Here is a 21,450-nt window from a genome sequence, read left to right on the forward strand (position 1 = left end):
ATGGGCCCAGTGACAGAGGGCGAGCGGGGCGGGAGAGCACGGACGCCAAGCTACGGTCGCGGGGGAATGGCGAGGCCGGAGAAGGCGCGGGACAAGCTCCCGTGCTGTCCTTGGCTTGCTGCTGATCTCTCCGCTCCATCCCTTCCGCGTCCAGCCCGCGCGGCAGGAATAACCTCCGTTCTCCGTTCTCTCCGGTGGCTGACGAAGCTTCGGCTCCTCGGTAGGGGTGTGGTGGTGAGATACGGCCGCCTCCACCCTCCGGGCACCGGGTGTCACAGCGGGAAAAGGACGGGCGACACCTGGCCGAAGGGCTGAGCGCTACCCGCTCTGCGCCACGCCGCGGCCCGGTTACCCCGGCTACGGCCCCGTACGGATTCCCGGATGTAGTGGCCCGGGCCGCAGCCCGGGGCGGAGCCGGGACGACCAGGCCCCTTGAGAGCCGCGCGCGCACCATAGAGACGTGGCGGCGCCCCGCTCCGCTTCTGGGGAGAGAGAGAGGCTGTCCAGGGCCCGGGACCCCGCACTTCCGGCCTCCTCACTTCCGGCTCCGAGGCTGTGCTGCAGGCACCGGAGGCCGGGTTGATAGGTCGCGGGCGCAAGTATCCCCGGCGGTTGGTCGCCCGGCGTCTGTGACAGCTGCAGCTGTTCCCCGCCCCGGAGCAGCCGAGGTGCGTGGAGGAGGGGACGAAGGAAAAGCTCCGGGTGGCGCTTCCGCTCACTTCTGCCCAGGGTTGACGCGATTCCCCAGTGCTGCGACCCGGAGAACCCGCGACCGAGCGAGCGCGGCCGGCTTCCCTGCTGACTGACAGGTGAGGGCGGAGCCGCGGCGGGAAGGATGGGGTTGCAGTGGCGCGCTCTGCTCGACGGCGGACGCCTCCGCTTCTCGCTGCAAACTTGCCCCGGTGCACTTGCACCCCTGGGAGCAGCCGAGTCCGCCCCTTGGTCCCTCCTGTCCCCCTGGAGCGGCCGGCGCTCGGCTCTGCAGGCTCTGGGTGGGAGGAGGTCCCAGTGGGCCGCCTTCCTCTTCACTTTTCCGTGCACCGCCCCCTCCTCTCTCCCGCTGCGAGGGGAAGGGAGGTAGCGACCGTCCCACCGAGGAGTAGCCCGACCCTGGTGCCCTGCTCGAAACGTCCCCAGCCTGAGTGCTGGTGAGGGCGTCCAAGGAATGCTGGAGTTTGGAGGAGTAAATTGTGGCCCTGCTTTCTGGTGCGTTCCTCATGGCCAAGTTACTACTCCTTACGTGTCTAGGAGAGGAAACTTAAGTGCTGAGAGTCTTGACTTTCTTCCCTGTTATTGCTTCCTTGGCTTTGTTCTTATCTTCCTCTTGAGCCCTCTGATCTCAAAAAAAGTTTGTACTTTACACTTCCTGCAGATTCTTTAAGCCGCCCTTTTAGGATTTTGTTCCTCCCTCCTTTATTTTTTCCTGAACTATACTTAACTCGGTTCTTATCTGATCAGAAAAAAAAAAAAAAAGAATGAAAGAATTCCAGGGCTTTTCCTCAACGTGTTGCTTTCATAACTGCGAGGGTGTGTTCACATTTGCCATTTAATTAACTTCGTTGGCAAAAAAAGGTGCAACAGATTGATGACGTTGGTCAGTTCTCTGGAGGCTGCAGGAATTGGCCATTTCATTGCTGCTCTTTCAGAGCAGCTACTGCGGTTATTACACTTTTCTTCTGATTGCTCTGTTTTCATTTGCTTTTTTAGTTTTTTGTTTGTTTGTTTTTCTTGTTCAACATGATCAACGCTGTCTCCTAACTACAAAGTCTAAAATTTAGTATATAGGAAAACAGCATATTTCCACTGGTATTTTCTGAATTAAAGGCTCTGCCTGAGCTAGTTTGTTTCCTTTTTGATAAGACGTTACTTTTTTTGGATTATCTTCGCGTTAATGCTAGATTAGGGCCTTAGTCCAAGTATCAGTTATTTTCGGGAGTTTTTCTATCCCTACCCCAGAAATTATGTACAAAGTTTGTATGCATGTGTTCTGGGCAAATGCATTCTTTTCTCAAATTCTTAAAAGACATGTACAATATCCAGCAAGATTAAAAAGCACCGATTTAGTGGCTTGTTAGCGCAAATGAAAACTGTTTACCCATGGAGCTGTTGTTTCCCAAATTGCAAATGGCTTTTTTTGGCGGGGGGTAGGCAGAGTGGAGTGCAGGGATTACAGCCTGGTACTGAAATCTCACTACTTCAAAACAGCAGTGTTTCTAAATTCCTTCCTGGACCTGTAGAAGGAACCACATTGGTTCCTGATTTGTGGTTTTGAGGTTTCTTTTTAGGGATAGCTGGCTATGTCCATTGCTTTTCTAATAAGAGAATTTATGCACTGATGTATTTATCATTATTTAATGCATACTAAGTGTCACCAACCCACTGAGTACAACTCAGAATAAAGCAATTAAATGATAGCTGTTCTTTGCTTCCATTGTCTTGTTTTAACTGGAGATATCTGCCTTGGACTTACTCAGGAAGGGCAAATACGATGTTTTATGCAGTCCATATGGCTGTGGCAATTTTCCACACCCCTTTCTCTTCATTTTATGCCATGTGTGTTAATTATTTCCGTAAATGGGAAGCTTTCCAAGCTTAACTTATGTGCTAGAGTGCATATTTGCTTACTGATTTGATTGTGAGGTCTTTGGAAGTCGAAGTTGTGAAGGTTTGAAGCTCACTTCTTACGACGTTACCTGCACAGCTCATCATAATTTGTCTAAAGTAACCAGTTCTTCACTTCAATAACATGATTTTCCCTCAGTGTAGTGGCCTCACTTGGTAGAGTGGTCAATGCTAAGCTCGTTGCTTGTAGGATAAAGGCAAATTTAGAAGATAAATCCTGTCTAGCACCACAGTGAAAGATACATTTATTTGCTTACTATGTACATGATGCCTGGTGCGTTTCACGACTGTCTCTTCCTTTTAGCAACTTTAATAAGGTTGCTCCCCACACCATTCATGTGTTGGCAGTTTTCAACTTGTGAGTCATGACCTCTTTGGGAGTCAAATGACCCTTTCAACAGGGGTCACCTAAGGCCATTGGAAAACACAGATTTTTTATCTTATGGTTCATAACAGCAAACTTACAGTTATGAAGCAGCAACAAAAGTAATTTTGTGATTGGGGGTCAGCACAACATGAGGAACTGTTACAGGACTGCAACATTAGGAAGGTTGAGAACCACTGTTCTAGATGAAGAGAATGACACTAAATGACCAGCAGAGCTAAGATAATTCTGATGGAGCCAGGATTTGCTCTTAGGTGTTTAACTGTAGATAACTTGTAGGATACTTCCATTATAAGATTTTTAGGATGAGTTGGAGATACCTTATTTGATTACACATTAGACATCAAAACAATGATCTTTTCCTCTCTTACTCTTTAGTGGATGAACTCCTTGTTGAATGTCATGTTGAAGCATATGACAAAAAAGAGAATTTGAAGAAGGCCTATAGATTGGTAGTTGATAGGGCTTTTTTATGGAGATGGATACAAGTTTGCTGGATTGTATTTAATATGACCTGTAAGAATGGAAACTAACCTTGGCAAAATGAGTTTGGAACCATAAATTTCAGAACGATCATTTGGGATAGAGAAAGGAATCCATTCATCAGAGTGCTTAAATCCATAGAGCTTTGGGTAGAAACTAATGCTATTGAACACTGAGTTACTCCAAGGGCTATGGAGCATGGTGAGCTTGGGTGGGTGGTGACTGACTGGCAGTCAGTCTGTAGCACTGCTACTTTTGGGGTGTATAACAAAATCTGTAAAACAGAGGTGTGCCTGAGCCATCATCTCTCCGGCCATATGTGTGTGTGTGTGTGTGTGTGTGTATACTATATATATATGTGTGTGTGTGTGTATGTGTGTATACTATATATATGTGTGTGTGTGTGTGTGTATACTATATATATATGTGTGTGTGTGTATATACTATATATATATATGTGTGTGTATACTATATATATGTGTGTGTATGTGTGTATACTATATATATGTGTGTGTATACATATATATATATATATAGTCTTGAAATGAAATTTCCAACTATATATAATAAACAGATGGGATGAAAATTTCTTCTACTCCCAGTATTCCATTCCCACCTCCGGGTCTCAGGTCCCCTTCTCCCAGTTAATTCAAAATGTAGTTGAAGATCACAAGGAAGCTCTAACCCTCTTCGTTCTAACACCAAAGCCTCTAAGCTTGTGGCTGTTTCGGTTATGAAATTAGATAAAAATCAGTAGCACCAGCCACGCGTCAGTGCTCAGTGGTCACTTGTGCTGGTGCGTGCCTTTTAGGACAGTATGGATTTAGAACATTTCTAACAGTATTTTCCAGCCTGGCTAAAACGTTGAAATGCTGTAATTTGTTACATAATTATTATATTACTGAACCAAGATAGGAAGTTTTCTGTCCCCCCATGGTACTTAGCGTTTTCGTTTTACCTGACATAGCATAGTCGTGTTCTTTCTTGGCTGTTTAACTAAATCCACATGGTTAGAGTTTAAGTGTAATGATCTTCTTGCATATTGGGATCACTATGTTGTCCTTTTCTAGGATAACACTGTCAACTTTCCTAAGGGCACGTGCGTTTTCCGTCTCCCTTGGGCTGTAGATCTGTACATCTTGCCGTCTGGTTGATGCCCTTCCTGGAGACTTAAAGATGTCTCAACTCTGTTATATCCAAAAGTAGACATGTTTCTTTTCTTTCCTCTCCTACCTCCAAATCATTGCTTCTCTCTTCTTAGTTTCTGCTTTCAGCGAGTGATGGCATTGTCCGTACATATAAAATCTTGAAAATGTGGGGCAGTCCTTACATCTCCTTGATAATGTCAGATGTGTCAACAGGCACTAGTTTTCTTACAGTGGCTCTTGAAAGTTCTCCCTACTTCCACGCTATGCTTTAGCACACTTACGCTTTGCCTGAAACTTGGATTTAGCCTTAGTTTTTTTGGTCTGCTTTTGGCTTATTTTTAGTCCTTTATCCATCCTGAGAGCATTGATTTATTATGAACATACTGATTGTCACTCCTCCCCTTTCCCCAACTCTTTTGTGACTTGCATTGTGTTGAGAGTAAAAAGAGAATTTCTGAACAGTGATACTTCTTCAGCCTTATCTTGAATCATGATCTGAGAAATTCTGCTGTACCAAGCTGGCCTCCTTTGGTCCTTAAAAAAAAAAATAGGTCACTTTATTTACTTATTTGTATGTGTGGGTGTGTGGGGACATGCATGCATGTACCATTTTGTCTGTATGTGTGCCACAGCTGAGTCTCCTGCAATAGCAGCAAGTGCTTGAAACCAGCAAGCCATCTTTCTAGCTCCTGATTTATTAGTAATTCATATATTTATTGTGTTTATGTGTGTGTATGTATGTGTGTGTATGCCATGACTCCGGACCCAACACCTAAATTACTAAGATTTCAGCTCATAGATTTTGTTTGTTTGCTGCTTGTATCTTTAAGATTTTGAATTTGAATTATTACACATATAATAGTTAAAGTGGTAATATTTAAATTGTAAACTAAATTTCTGGTTTCTCAAATACACATAAGTAAAATACTAGTAGTTTATAAAATAGTGTAATGTTTTTAGATTATTTATAATGAACTCTTGGCTAGACTTACAGAAATACTAAAAAGATAGAGTAGAAGTGCCTGAATATTCCATACCCAGCTTTTCTTATCAACATAGTTCATTAGTGTGACGACATTTATTCATATTATGTCAGTTTTCCTGTGTGTCCCATCCAGCCGTCAGGTGTTCACGGCATTGACAGTTTCTCAGATTTCCTTGCTTCTGATAGTTTTGCAGGCTACTATTTAAAGGTATCCTGTACATCCATCTGTGGGGATTTTTCTGGTGTTTATCTCATGGTTAGCACGAGGAGAAACACAGAGTGACAGTGCCAGTCCTGATTGTCACTGTAACTGCACTGTTGGTGCTAGCCTTCCTGACAGTCGCCTGGAGTCGTCAGATTTGCCCACTGTGGATTTATACTTTCTAAGCCCTTCCCTTTGAGCACCGCCTTTCACAGAAGAGCAGTGTGTGCTACCACGATAGTGGGGAATTGTGCTTTACTTCCTAAAAAGTGTGTGGGGGAGTCTTCATAAAATCTTTTTGGAAATAATCTGTAAAGGAGATGCTTCTCTTCTATTTACTGATTCACTCAGTCATTTATATCAAATTTATTTATATTATTTTAAAGAGAGAGAGAGTGTGTGTGTGAGTGTGTGTGTGTGTGTGTGTGTGTGCGCGCGTGCGTGCGCGCGTGAGTGCAGCACAGGTGCCCATGGACCCCAGTCACTCTAGAGTTGGAGTTACAGGTGGTTGGTTGTAAGCTACCTGACAGCTGTTGGGGCCAATCTCCAGTCCTGTGAAGCAGTATACACATTCCTAACCCTGAACAGTCTCTCCAGACTGTGGTTTTGACAGATGAGTACATGTTTTGTACTTTTGGTTATAATTTGGCAGTTCAGCCTTGTCTTGTGTGTGTGTGTGTGTGTGTCATCCCCCCCCCGTTTTGTTTTTGGAAACAGTGTTTCTCTGTGTAACCTGGCTGTCCTGGAATCACCCTGTAGACCAGGCTGGCCCCGAATTCAGAGATCCACCTGCCCCTGCCTCTTAATTGCAGGGATTAAAGGTCTGAGCACTGAGCACTGAGCATTGCCTAGCCAGTATCAGCAGGGCTTTGTGTTGCTGTAGTTATTCCAGCCTTCTTAAATGATTTCTTGAAATACTCTTGTTATTATGAAGATTGCCTTTTTTTTTAACCCCAGCATTTTTTGTGGTTGTTCATTTGGTTTTAGTTTTTGTTCTACAAGATGCTCATGGTTCATCTAGCATATTACCTGGCTCTAGAACAATCCATTCTCCCAGGAGCCTCTATTCTTTTTATTAGAAAATGCTATTAGAAACCAGTAACTGGGCTGTGTGTGTTCTCATTGCTGAGGACATTGAGTGTTAATTGCTTCTAGGGCCTCTCAGGAGATAGAACAAGGAAATATATGTGTGTGCACTAGCTTAAATACAAACAAGAATATAAACATTTTATATGTGATTATCTGTATCTGACTATATTAAGCTGTGCTTACTATGAATGCTTTTCTACTGAAAAAAAAACTTACCTGTGAGTTTTGAGGTGGTTTATTTGATATGGTTTTGGGGGAGTGTAGTAACTTTCCATTTATAGATTACTAAGGGAGAAAAGCAGTTCATAGCTATAATACCATGTAACAAATAAATTGTTGGGTCTTGTAATGAAATCAATTACAGCAAGTAGCAAACGCTGTAGTATTGTTGGTTCTTGTTTGCTTCTCTGCTAGTGTGCTGGAACCCAACTAGCGGTCTGTGAAGAAAGAGGCCACACTAAACTGAATAATACAGCATTTATTTACAGCTAGTTTCCTTTTCAGAGAGTAAGTCGTTTGAGAACCCTGTCACTTTATGTTGCATTAGACTCTTTCCAAACAGTTGAGTTTTATTACCTGTTTTAAAGATTGGTTATGGTGATAGGGATGGCGGTTGTTGACTGTCTGTTAGGCTAACTTACCAGTTGTTTCTCTTTATGACGTAATTAATAGTTAGCTGTATTTGGTTAAAGCTTTCTAATTCTGAAGTACTAGACTGATGCTATTATCTTAATAAACCACCTGAACTCAATTTATTAGTATCTAAAAGGAATGTTAGGTGTCTGCAAAGGTAAACAGACAGATAGTTGTTGATATAAAGACAGAAATGTTATTTTTATTTTGTTGTTCAGCTTATGAAAAGGAATATAGTATACTTGGAATATGTTGTATGGAAAATCATTTTCAAGTCGATATAATTTTCATTGGGATGTAAGGAAAGGACTTTTGCTTTGTTTTAGGAAAACTGTCATAGAAGACAATTCTATGTTTTGGGTAGTATTTTCATCTCTAAAAAACTCTAAATACATATAGTTAATTAATGGAGCTGCTCCATTTCTTAAATTGTAAATTGTCAGTTCCTCATGAAGATTAACACTGAGTTGTGACATCAAAACAAGCCTTATTGTTCTCTTAACACTTATCTGAATGAGAAAATATTCTCAAAGAAATAGAGCTACTTATCGTTATCACCAGCCTCTGCAATGGCAAATATGAAACACTGCAAAGAAATCAGGCCAGGTTAGATGAAAGCAAGCCCCAGCCGTGGTGCTTTCTCCATTAGTGTTCTGCATTACCCGTCCCGTCCCGTCCCCCCCAACCCCCCACCCCATTTGTAGTGCTCTTCAGACTGTCTTTAGGAAAGTATTCCTACAAAGAGAACTCATAGGGTGTTTCTTTAAAGACTTGACCTTTTAATGAAAAAATTGTTGGTTTGTGTTTGTTTTTTGTGTTAAAATCTCATATAGCAGCTGGGCGTTGGTGGTGCACGCCTTTAATCCCAGTACTCAGGAGGCAGAGGCAGGTGGATCTCTGTGAGTTCGAGGCCAGTCTGGTCTACAGAGTGAGTTCCAGAACAACCTCAAAAACAATACAGAGAAACCTTGTATCAAAAAACAAACAAACAAAAACAAAAAAATCTCAGATAGACCAGGCTGGACTTGAACTCATTGTGTGGCTGAGGATGACTTTGAATTCCTGATCCTCTTGCCTCTACCTCTCAAGTCTGAGATTACAGTGTGAACCACCGTGCCTGCTTGAAGTGTCATTATTATTTTTAAAATTTGTAAGTTTATTTAAAGAGTTGTGTGTATTATTCAAGTGGATTTTGCTTCAGGTTCCATAAAGAATCCACTAAAAGACTCTAAATGCACATTCAGTGTGATATACCATTTACGTCCTATTTATATCTACCTTGCTGTATATGTCTGCCTTCAGCTCTGGCACACTGTTTCAGAGCTCCTATGGGATATAACGTGCTAGTTTGAAAAACTCAAAATATCTGTTCAACAGCTATGGTTTCACAGATCTTTAATATTAAACTCTGCTGTCTTTAGACTCAGGGACATCATAGAGACTGCCTACTGGGTTTTACCTTTTTCATTGTTATCCAGAGTCTTTTGTTTCTCATTTGTTCGGAATCTGGAAGATCTAGTACCCATTGCTCTATTTTCCCTGGGTTCTAAGAAGACTCTGATTGTGTAAGAGTTGCAGGGCACAGAATTCCCTTCATTAAATTCCTCCCATATTAAGTTTTTTATATGGTTTCCTTCTGAATAAGTTACTTTTCTTCAGTTTATAGAAATAAAGTGATTTTTATAGTAAAAGCTAAACAATCTCAAGTAGCTTTAATTGACTTATAAACTTCAATAAATACTATATATATGCATTTTCATAAATGCTAAGTAGTAATTTATTTTGTAGGGTTTTGTTCCTTACACTCATTAGCTATTGAATACCTCTTGGCTGGTTAGGGAGGATGAGTCTGAGAAATAACAAGACATTTTGATCCACAATATAACTGGCCTGTGAGGGTATGACGGTAATTTTGTAGTAGTAATTTATCATTCTGTTTTAGAGACAGTGTTAAAAATAGCTGAATTTGTATAAAGATCAGAAAAGGTGTATCTTTTTTGCCAGAGGGGGTAGCATTTACTCCATGGCCTTGCTAGTTCAGAGTATAGACTCCACCACTTGAGCTATGACACTAGCAGAAAATGTATAGTCTTACTTTTTTTTTTTTTTTTTTTTTTTTTTTTTTTGAGATAGGGTCTCATTAGCCTAGGCTGGTGAGGCTTGAATCGATGATTATCCTGCATGCTTGCATTATAAGTATGTACCATAAACACACACACACACACACACACACACACACACACACACAGTGTGTGTGCTACACAGCACAAATTACAAGGCATTAACTTTTTTGTTTTCCAAGATAAGGTTTCCCTGTGTAGCTCTGACTGTAGACCAGGCTATCCTCAAACTCACAGAGATCCCTCCCAAGTGCTGGGTTTAAAGGTGTGTGCCATCATAACCAGCTCTCTCCTTTTTTGGGTTTTTTTTTTTTTTTTTTTTTTTGGTTTTTCGAGACAGGGTTTCTCTGTGGCTTTGGAGGCTGTCCCTGAACTCACTCTGTAGACCAGGCTGGCCTCGAACTCACAGAGATCCGCCTGCCTCTGCCTCCCGAGTGCTGGGATTAAAGGCGTGCGCCACCAACGCTCCTTTTTTAAAAAACAAAAACAAACAACAAACAAAAAAGCAAGACATTTTCACATAGCCCCGGGGTGGCCTCAAACTCTCTGCTCTAGTGGAGTCTGGCTTTGAAGTGCTGCTGCTCTTGCTTGCCTCTCTCACATGCTAAGTTCCCATCTGCATTCGACTTGATTTCTTTTGCCTCCTGCTTTCTTAGTTACCTGTTTACACCACACATTGGTTTGTTAGTATTCCAGTTCCCACCCGACCCGGGTAGTTACAGTTTTCCTTACAACTATTTTTCAAGGGTATGTGAACATTATTGTAGCTGTAAGAGTCAGAGTTAGTTTTAAAAACTGTAGCTGAAGAAGTGTCAGTAGTCCCTCATCCTGCTAGCTCCCCAGTTCCTATTCTCTCCCCTTTCTACTCTGTTCCACCATTTTCTCACAGGCCCTGGGAATAAACTATTGCCTTTGTTTCAGAGTTCTGTTTCTTGTGTGTGCCTGTACTTCCCTTCATTCTTAGATTAAAGGTAGCAAACTGTAGCTTGTCGAACTTTGTTTTTTTCAATGAGCAGTTGGTTACATAGTTTCAGACATGTCTAACCTATGATTTGTGGGCCAATGCTGCCAAGGATGGCTATAAATGTGGCTAACATAAGACTGTAAACATAGAGCATCATGGGTTTTCTTTTTTAAACTCAGCTTAAGGGTTCTTGAGCATTACCGTTGTAAATAGTAACATCACAATGTCAAAGGTTGGACTTCCCTGGTTTGGATGTAATGTAGTTTAATCACTTTTGTATGTATAGACTTAGGTAGTTTCCAGTGTTTATGGTTGCAAAAATTGCTGTAGTGCGTGTATTTTTCTATCAGTGGTTGTCATTCTGTCCAAGAAGAGGGGATATCAGCATTTGCCCAATTGATCTTTCATCTTTTTCTCATATAGGTTTTACACTTTATTCATTTAATTATTTAGTTACATACTCATTTGTTTATACTATTTAGTCTTGTTGTTATTACAAATGGGATTTTTTTCCCTCCTGTCATTTGGTTCACTGATTATTGTTGTATATGCAGGCTATTGACTTGAATATTTTGTATCTTGCTACTTAAATGAATTTTTTGAATTAGTTTTATCATTGATTCTTTGTTATACCCCCTCCAGGCATGTACTGTTCTGTTTGTATATAGACATAAAGTTCTTTATTATTACTCTGATTTTCTTAACTGGTTGAATTGGTCAGTACTTCTAGTACAGTGTTGAATAATAGTAAAGATGGTGGAAAATTTTGCCTTATTCCCAATCTTAGGGCAAATGCCTTGTTTTTTATTAAATATGATAGATATTAAATAAGGTACAAAACATACACATCTTATGCTGAGAGACAGTTACATTTCTGTCTTTTGAGTACTTAATTTTGAATGGGTGTTTCGGTTTGTCAACTGTACTCCATCTCAGTGTAGATGGGGAAAAACTATATGTTTACCCTGTTAAATTTATGAGGCCATTATATATTAATAGGTTTTTCTAATTGAACCAATCTGTGTTCTTAGGCTAAGTCTCACCCAGTCATTTTTGTATTATTTCTTAATGTGGTATTAGATTCTGTTTGTGAACAATAAAAATGTTCTTTCCAGGGTATTTTGAGACTAGAAACTCATTTCTTGCACTGTTGTGCTAGTGTTGTGTCTTACAATTCTGTTTCCCTGATTAGATTGAGAGTACTTTTGGAATCTTTCCTTTATGCTTAACTGAGCTCTTTTATGTACTGACATACTCCATGAATTGCTGGATAAATTAGAAGCAGGAATAGCTTCTAATTAAGCTTTTATCAGATGAAATCTGAGAATTGTGTCCCAGACAGTGAGCAGTCACATCAGTTACAGGATTAAAGGTTACTTCTCCAATATCTGGGCAAGAAGTCTGGTTCGTAGCTTTGCTTTGGGAGACACAAGTCACTAACATTTTGACTTTAGACATCTTTGATCAGTTTTTACCAGCCAGATCAAGTTAACAGTCTTTTAAATTGTTGTATGAAATTGTTTTCTTCTTTCTATGTAGATGCCTTTTCTAGTTTTTTTTTAGAAGCATTTGTCTGTGTGATACTAGATAACCCATATAACTGCAGATAGTATTATAAAACAAATTCTGATCACAAATAAATTAATTATGGTATGAAATATTTATAAGAATATCAGTGGGATTGCTAGGAGGTGGTGGTTGATGCCTTTAATCCCAGCACCTGGAAGGCAGAGGCAGGTGACTCTGAGTGAGTTCAAGGCTAGCCTGGTCTACAAAGTGAGTTCCAGGACAGTCAGGACTGTTACACAGAGAAACCCTGTCTTGAGAAATGATTTAAAAAACAAAAACAAAAAAACAAAAAAAAAGTCACTGGGATAATACCACTCTTTGAACCAAATGTTTTAATGCCTACGACATTTCACTTTTAAGTATGTCTGATTACAGCGATGATGCTACAGCTCTCGGTACAGCTCAGCCAGCCACAGAAGTCCAGTCTACAGTTGAGGTGATTGGGGGTGGTGTTTTATTGCTGAGTAAGGTCCACTCATCTTAATAAGGTCTCAGACTGTCCAGATTGACTGAGTTGTCTATCGGTATACCATTCAGTAATAAACTCTGAAATAGTGACAAGATAAGATGAGACCTTTCTTTGTAACAAGGAGTAAGCTACACTTGCTTTCGGTGAATTTAAAAAGAATAAAAAAGAAACTTTAAAAAGAATAAAATTGCTTTATTGAAAGAACTCCTAAATAAAAATGTTACATAGTTAGATTAAGGTATCCACTCTAACAAACACTTTCCCAGTCTCAAACTCTAGTAAGTAAAGCTTATTTATCTCATTAAAATAAAAATAAAAGAGTTTTATTTAATATGTACAATGTGAAATACAACAGTGTTCAAAGTTTTTATAAAAATACTCTAGTATTTGTTGTCACAGATTGCTCATGTTTTGTCTGACTTTCTCCCATTGAATGCTCACTCACTGAGTGAGCGTTTGAATCCAGGAAGAGAACTTTTCAACTGCTGAGCTCCACACTTGAGACTCAGTGAACCTGCAGCCATAGATACTGGGTCCTAGTCATGATTTTTGTTTTTGAATGTTCTATAATTCATTCTGATGAAACACTGTAAGGTCCACTATTGTAGCTCATTAAACTAGAGAGAAATATTCATTAGGAAGAAAAGAAGATTCGCTAAATGGGTTCGTTTATATAGCTCATTAAATGGGGGAGAAAGACTAACAGTTGTTTTTTTATTGAGTTCAAGTCAGTTTAGCTGTTTTTGATACAAAATAATACTAAGCACAAGCAGTGCTTTCTGTGGTCCCACAAGATCTTCAGAATAATTCAGCTCCATAAGTAAAACAGTTGGTATTTTTCCTATTGTTTTAGTTGAATAAACTTAAACTTTCAGACAGATAAAAGAAAAGTGACTGACTTACAGGATCTGGTAAGATAAGAATACAACGTGAGGCCCATCAACACCAAATTCAATGTTCTTGTATCAATCTGCCACTTGTAAAGACTCATTATTTCCTCAGTTAAGCCCTTTCAGTTGTGAGGATCAAATCCAGGGCCTAATGCATGCTACTCAACTGCTGCACGGGACCACTCAACTGTGTTCCCAGGATGTTATGTAACATACTGTAATATAGGATTCTGACTTTTTGCTTGTTTGGTTTTATTTTGTTTTGTTTTTTAAGATGGTTTTTCTGTCCTGGAACTCCCTCTGTAGACCAAGCTGGCTTTGAACTCACAGACTGACCTGCTTCTGCCTCCTGAGTTCTAGGATTAAAGGTGTAATTTACCACCCCTTGGGCAATAATTGACTCTTAATCTAAGCATTGATGGTGATCAGTTCTATTTGAAAATATGTATTATTTGTGAAATTCCTTCCTCTCACCTTCCCTTCTTCTTCCTCCTCCTTCCCTGTCCTCATCCTTCTTTTGCTGGGTTTGCCATGTAGTCCAGGCTGTCCTTGAACTTGATATCATCCTGCCTCATCAGGTGTGATTTCATGAAGGTTCAGTGTAGTTTAAGATAACTTGGCTGTTTAACATCTGACAAAGCAGGTTATGTGTCCTGAGGGAGTAAAGAATTATGTGTACTGTATTATGTTTATATTATGTGCATATTATGTACAATGTACTATCTTATGTACTATAATATGTATATATGTACTATATAATGTATATTCCTGCTCATCTCTGAATTTATACCATTGAGAGATGATCAGGTGACATCAGGTGTGTGCAAGCTGTAGGGAAGGCAGCCCAGCCAGTGATGGGTTCATGACAGTACATGAAAGCGTTACTCTGCTGCTTGCCACTGTAAGTTTCCTGTACGTGGATTGTGCTTTGAGAGATGGTGAAGTAGAAATTCCCTGTTCAGTAGACAGTAAAGTTTGAATGATAGTGATCTGAAGGTGTCAAGTAATGGTTTGTTCAAAGTAAATTAACATTGACTGCTTATTAATTTTTCTTTGTATGTATTAGTCTTACCAAATAGGCAGTGTCCAGAGAGAAGGCAATAATAATAATAATAATTTTAAAAATCTTAACTGTGTAAATAGAAGCTGAATTTACACTTTGGCTTAAAAGTATTATAGGAGTTTATAGCTAAAAGTATGATTTGGAACTCTTGTAGCTTTAAAGTTGATCATTAAGAATGAAATTCTGTTTTATTCGACAGTGTGGATAGAATTAGAGTTCTTTGTGCTTTTTGGCATGAGAGTGATACAGTTGTTGTTCCATTCTCTGAAATACTCTGAGATGCCAGGCATTGTACTAGGTTTCTGTATATAATCTCCTTAGGTTTTCCTCCCAGATTTACACATTAAGACTTTGCATCTTGGAAAGATTAGCAGAGTTATTAAGAGCTGTCACTATGGTTTGAACTCAAATGAAAGTGAACAGATGAGTAAATTTAAGAAACTAAATAAAAAAAAGAGAAAGGATAGAAACTTGGAAAACAAACATGGTTATTTTTTAAATAACAGCAAAGGAAACAAATAAGTTATGTTTTCTTGTTATGGAGTTATAGTCTGAGTTCTTTTCTGCCTTCCTCTTAATTTAGCAACTCTACATAACAACTTCTAATACTCAAGAAAATGCACAAATTCTTCTTTTGTGTAATTCTGAGGTCTAACTAGTAAATTGAGTGTAGACCTTTTATTCAAGGTGTATGGTGATTAATCACTGAAATTTAGAAAGAAATTGCAAGATCATAGTGCTTACAGAGTGATATGAATGAAAGGTTGTGGCAGTTTCGAGGAGAATCATCAGGAATATTAGTGACATTGTTACTACACTCCTGGAACATGCGTAGAATTGAGCACGTGAGTGATGTCCTTTCTAAAGACAGGGAGAGGAACTGGGAAATATGTATGTGGAGAGTGAATTTGATTTAACAAATCTAAAGCATAATTGGTGGAAAGAAAATAATTGGGAGGATTTTGAGTGCCAAGTTGGAGTTGGCTTTTATTTTATAGGTATTGGAGACATGCCGACTGTGTTTATTATTATGTAATATTTGATATCTGCCAGGAAGCATGATAGCAGGTAAAAAGTGACAAAGTGTGCTCATTTACAAAGGTTGGCCAAAGATAGCTTTCTGAGGATATAATGTTTGAGTAGAAACTTGAATGAGGTATGAGAGTCATGCAAAAATCTTAGAGTAAAAATCTTCCAGGCAGGAGAAACAGCAAAAGCAAAAAATAAGATTGGTGTGTTTGAGGAATAGGGTGGAGCTTCTGGGGCTGTAGATGGGTGTGAAAGAAGGGAGGGAATACGTTTCTAGAGGGAGCTAGCAGCTAGGCCTGGGGCAGAGCACACATGGCAATGACAGGCAAAGGGTTTAAAATGAAATAGTGCTGGGTGTGAAGATGCGTGATGTTCAGGGTTGGTAGCAATGCGTCCAAACACTGACTTGTAACAAATGCAAAAATATTGACAAGAGTTGTAAATTAATTTCCATAAACTTACTCAAATTAGGCAGTTACCTGTATTTAACACATCAGTTTTCTTCATTTATAATAATAGGGTCGAGTCCTCTGTCTATTGAAGCCATGGAATTATCAAAATGATTTAATGGCAAGGAGGAAATAAACTACACACATTTATATCTGTAATTTAACTCTCTTGATTATGGTCTGTTGTAGAAAAGTATAGAATGCCCCTGGTGACAGTGATGAATTTACTATGGTGAATTCAGGTCAAATATCTCTCATTTGAACTGTTTGAGAATTGTTTTGGATTCATGTTTCTGAAGATTAGACATGTTTCTAGATTTCAGTTTCACTTTTTTGGGTATATTTATAGATATATAATGATGTATCTTAGGGGTTGTAATTACAGAGTTCATTTGTGTTTCACATAGACTTTGTACAGGCAGTCTATTTTTTTTTTTGTTTTTTGTTTTTGTTTACTAGAATCTGTCGCATTGTGAAGCATCATGTTGACCCCAGAGGTTTTCAGTTTTTGGAAACACTGGTGCTGATAGAACTGCTCCACTATTTGTCTGTTGGTGTTGAGCTGAGGGTGAGTGTAATGTCTTAATGTGGTGTTCATGGTACATGGTATTTCATATTTGTTTCTCTGGCACTGTTATCTGTGTACTTGTTTTGTAATGCTGGGGGTTGGACCCAGGGCCTTGTGCATGCAAGGCAAATGTGCTACCATGAGCTACATTCCCAGCCCTGACACTTGATTCACTCCATACCTATGTGACATGTTGGGATGTTTAATAATCCCATTTATTACATTTTAATTTATTGTGTGTATGAGCATGTGCACACATGCTTCTGCCACAGCTCGTGTGTAAAGTCAGAGGACAACTAGTGGGAACCGGTTCTCTCTGTCTACAATGTGGGTCCCAAAGGTCCAACTCAGGAAGTTCCTTTATCTGTGAGCCATCTCACCAACCCTCGTAATCTCCCTAGGAGGAGGGAAGTGAAGGTCACAGGAGTCGAGTGACATCTGTGAGGTGAGGAAGGGGCGGGGCTGCACCTGAGGTTGGTAGCCCTTAGTACTTGGGCAGGTCCTCCTTCCTTCAGCGTCCTTTGGCTTGGCGATTCGCCTCTTACTGTGGAACCAAACTGAATTGATGCATGCAGTACTTATACTCATTGTTTTAAAAAGTTGTATTTGTACTAGTAGTGGAGGAAGTTTCAGAAAGTATTCAAATTATGAGCTTATTAGAATTGCTTTGTCTTTGTATGGGCAAACAAAAATCTGAATAATTTCATTTGACACAAAAGGCATTTGTACTTCTGGTATTGAAACAAAATATGGCTTGTCTTGAGAGGTATAATTAGTTCACTTAGCACTGCAACCCTCCTGTCTGAAGCCAAAACTAGAATAATTGGGCTGGAATATTTCCACTTTCTGTCTTTGCTCTCTGCCTATCTTATTCACTGATTTTTTTTTTAAATCTAGAATTGACTGAAATCAAGAATTTAATTTTACAAAACTGGTAGGAAATATAACTACTGGAAAGCAGAAAAATATATACTGAATATAAGCAGTGACCTAAATATTGAAGTATTTTGGGCTACTTTTTATTGCATTTTTCAGAGAATGTCATAAAAATATAGTAGATTTAAGAAACATCCGAGGAAACTTTTATTTTTATAATACCCTTAATTTTTCTTGCTCAGTGGTAAACTGGGTTGAAATTAAACTGTTAATTAAATTGTTAAATTAACAAAACTACTGTTAGACAATGATAAATGCCTTACATAATTGACAAGCTGTAGATCTTTTCTATAAAGATTTAAGGTTTTTTCTAATCAATTTTTAGAAATTTTGTTTTTCTGTGCATAAATTTGTTTCTAATATGTGTTTCTTTTGGCCTTTGGATGAACTTTTTTTGGGGGGGGTTTGAGACAATTTCTCTGTGGCTTTGGAGGCTGTCCTGGGAACTAGCTCTTGTAGACCAGGCTGGCCTCTAACTCACAGAGATCTACCTCCCTCTGCCTCCCAAGTGCTGGGATTAAAGGCGTGTGCCACCACCGCCTGGCTGGTTGAACTTTGTTAATGACACTTCTTCTCCCTATGACAATATACCCATAAGTGATCAGTTGTCAAATGGGAAGCCTTTTGTTAAATGAAGGTTATTTTCAGGATTTGGAAAATATAAATAAGCCAGAAAAATATGACATGAGCATTTTAATCCTTGGTCTTGGCAGCTATAGAAAGGATATAGACTAAACTAAACGTTAAATTGATACTAAGGAGAGTTACTCTACTCCTAGAGTGAAGATGAAGTTAGTTGACATTTGGTTGCAAAGTTGACTAGTGTGAAGGGAGTTCAGGGAGATTATGGCCTGAGAGGCAGTTGGAGAAGGGAGCAGGGGACTAGCTAAGTTGTTTTCTGGAGCCATGGTTTTTTTTGCTGTGCTCAGAAAGCTTGCTGGAGACCTGCTTGGTTCCTCTCTAAGGGAGCTGCAATGGGCTGCCTTTATAAGAAAGCATGAGTGGAGCTGGGCGTTGGTGGCGCACACCTTTAATCCCAGCACTTGGGAAGCAGAGACAGGTAGATCTCTGTGAGTTCGAGGCCAGCCTGGTCTACAGAGTGAGTACCAGGACAGCCTCCAAAGCAACACAGAGAAACCCTGTCTCAAAAAACAAACAAACAAACAAACAAACAAAGCATGAGGTATGAGTAGATGCTAACAGTCTTGCTAGCCTGAAGACGTCACACACCAGGCTGTCTACCGAATTCCTCAACCTTGGCATTGTTGATATGTTTGGTTAGGTAGTTTTAATTCACCATTTAATTTTAGTCATCCTCGAAGAAGTAGTGTATTGTGAGGTTAAAGTTTCAAATCATAATGCCAGGTTTGAATCCCAATTAATCAATTTCTAGCTGATCTCAGCAGATCTTCTAAAAGTGGGAATAGTGGTACTAAGGCCAGAGGATAGTTACAAAGATATATATCTATATATCTATATATATACCTACATATAGATATATATATACCTACATATAGATATATATAGATATATATGAAGCAGAGAGAATTCAGCCATTTATTATATGATTGGCACATAAAATGGCATCTGACATGGTCAGTACTCATTGTTAGTTCTTCTCTTACAGGTTACATTTGCAGGAGGATGTGCTTTGCTCAATTTAATTCCTTAACCTTTGTAACCTTGATGTCTGTGAAGTTGAGAATATTGTATTTATCTTATAGGCAGTTGTGAGTAGTAAGTGAAATAATTCATGTAATGCTCTTAGTTTAGTGCTGGCCTTACAGACCCAGTAAAGGTCACTTTAACGGCGTTGGTGGCACACGCCTTTAATCCCTGTTGGTATTAGAGTAAGGAGTCATTAAATTAAGAAACTGGCTTCATGGCATTCTGATATCTGGAGAGTTGGTAAGTTGTTTCAAAGTTACCAGAGAGCATTCATAAAATTACCGAAGTACCTTCTTCATTCATCTGCTGTAGAGTCTAGAACAGCTCCAACTCAGTTACTGAGAGAAATGCTTCCTAAAGCTTCCTTTTCCTGAAGTCTTAAAATATGGAGGATTTCCTAACATTGAGACGGAATTGCAGCTGGACAGCCACACAAAGGAAGGAACAAATGAGAAATCCATAACCTTGGCTGAAATCTGGCTTGGCAAACCAGTTAAGCCTCCCTTGCTGTTTCAGAGATCTAAGATGGGTAGTTTCTTCCTCTGTGATTGGATGCATCCACCATTATTCAGATATTGCTATGTTTAGATGCTCACTTGGAGGCTTTACTTGGGATTCTCAGATCTGCATGAAATGGGATATTTGTAAATGGCATTTAGGCTGCTGTAGCCATTTTTATAGTGGGAAAGGATTGTTGTTATTTTGCTTCTTTTGCTGCTGGGTTGCTGAGCTGCAAGTCAGTCCCTTATAGATGGGCACAGTGACACCACATACCCTGCCAGATTGTTGCTGTGGGTGGATTTTGGACTTCTAGAAAAATAATTCCTTTACCATTAAAAAAGGGTGAAATAGGAGCCAGGTGGTCCCTATCTTTAATCTCAGCACTTGGGAGGCAGAGGCAGGTGGGCTAGACTGGTATATAGAGCAAATTACAGGACAGCCAGGACTACAAAGAGAAACCTTGTCTCCGAAAGAAAAGAAAAGAAATGGTGAAATAGGAATCAGAGAGGCGGTTGGTCCTGTGTGCTCTGTGCAGGTGTTCTCAGCAACACTCTCTTGGACCATGGACCTGTGCCTGTGTGTGGAAGTCTTTCTCTTCTTGCTCAGCTGCTGGGAATCAGACTCAAGTAACTGAGTCTGCAATGGAGAAAGCTTTTAAAATGGTTCCTTTGGAGAGGAAACAGAAAAGGAACCGTTCTGGAAACTCTTCATTGGTTGGTTAAATTTTGAAACCACAGAAGAACATTTAAGAAACTGCTAGGCCCAGTGGGGAAAGTTTACAGACTGTGGTTATGAGGCATCCTAGAAGCAAAGGATGAGACGATTTAATTTTTTAACTTTCTCACCCTTGGTGGAGGTCGATGCTGCCTTGACTGCAAAGCCTCACTTAATAGATGGGAGAGTAGTTGAGTCAAACATTTCATATCAAGAGAAGAGTCTGGAAAACCTAGACTCCTTGTGACTGTGAAGTAGCTGTTTGATGGCAGGACTAGAAAGACCCTGAGTAACACCACCTTAGAGATTACTTTGAAATATGGAAAACTTGTTACTATTGAAATAATTACTGATAGACAGTCTGGAAGGAAGTGGGGGCTTGGCTTTGTTACATTTTATGGTCATGATCCTGTGGATAAAATTGTATTACACAATATCATACCATCAGTTGTTGGAATGCAAAAGTAAGAAAAGCATTGTCTAAAGAAGAAATTCAGGATGTCTCAAGTTCTAGGAGTGGGAGTGGAGGTTTGGGGAGTCTTGTGGTGGCTGTGGAAATTTAGGACTAAGACCAGGAAGCAGTTTTTTGTGTGTTTGTGCAGGTGCAGAATATGATAGACATCAAAGTGGGATGTAAATTTGGGGATGGCTATCATAGGTGTACCTGAAGGTACAAGTTTGGAGGTAGACCTGATTATGGAGAAGGAAGAGGAGGGTATAGTGGTGAGAGATCTGGATAAGGGAACCTGGTTTGGAGGCCATGGAGGTGGTTATGACAACTACAGAGGAGGAAATTACAGAAGTAGAAATTACAGTGATTTTGGAAATTATAACCTGCAACCTTCTAACTATGATCCAAGAGTGGAAAGCTTGGTGCTATTGGAAACATGGAGTGAATACCTGATGGAGGAAACCGTGGTCCTGGAGGCAGTGGAGGGGGTAGGAGGTGTGGTGGGAGGAGAC

The 21,450-nt window shown here is 39.8% G+C and overlaps 1 protein-coding gene across 3 annotated transcripts in view; it reads left to right on the forward strand.

The window, feature by feature from the left end:
• Positions 1-679: 679 nt before the first annotated feature.
• Arfip1 (ADP ribosylation factor interacting protein 1) overlaps positions 680-21,450 on the forward strand; it is an 82,134-nt gene continuing 61,363 nt past the window's right edge. For 2 of the 3 annotated variants that reach the window (XM_005080083.4, XM_005080085.4), the window contains exon 1: positions 680-809. The gene's annotated coding sequence lies outside the window, so the exon portion shown is untranslated. Of the gene's footprint in view, positions 810-1,022; positions 1,207-21,450 lie in introns of those variants that run through there. The other variant, XM_040752574.1, reaches the window with a different exon arrangement.

This window comes from Mesocricetus auratus, unplaced genomic scaffold (assembly GCF_017639785.1).
Source record: "Mesocricetus auratus isolate SY011 unplaced genomic scaffold, BCM_Maur_2.0 Super-Scaffold_100009, whole genome shotgun sequence".
Taxonomy (NCBI): domain Eukaryota; kingdom Metazoa; phylum Chordata; class Mammalia; order Rodentia; family Cricetidae; genus Mesocricetus; species Mesocricetus auratus.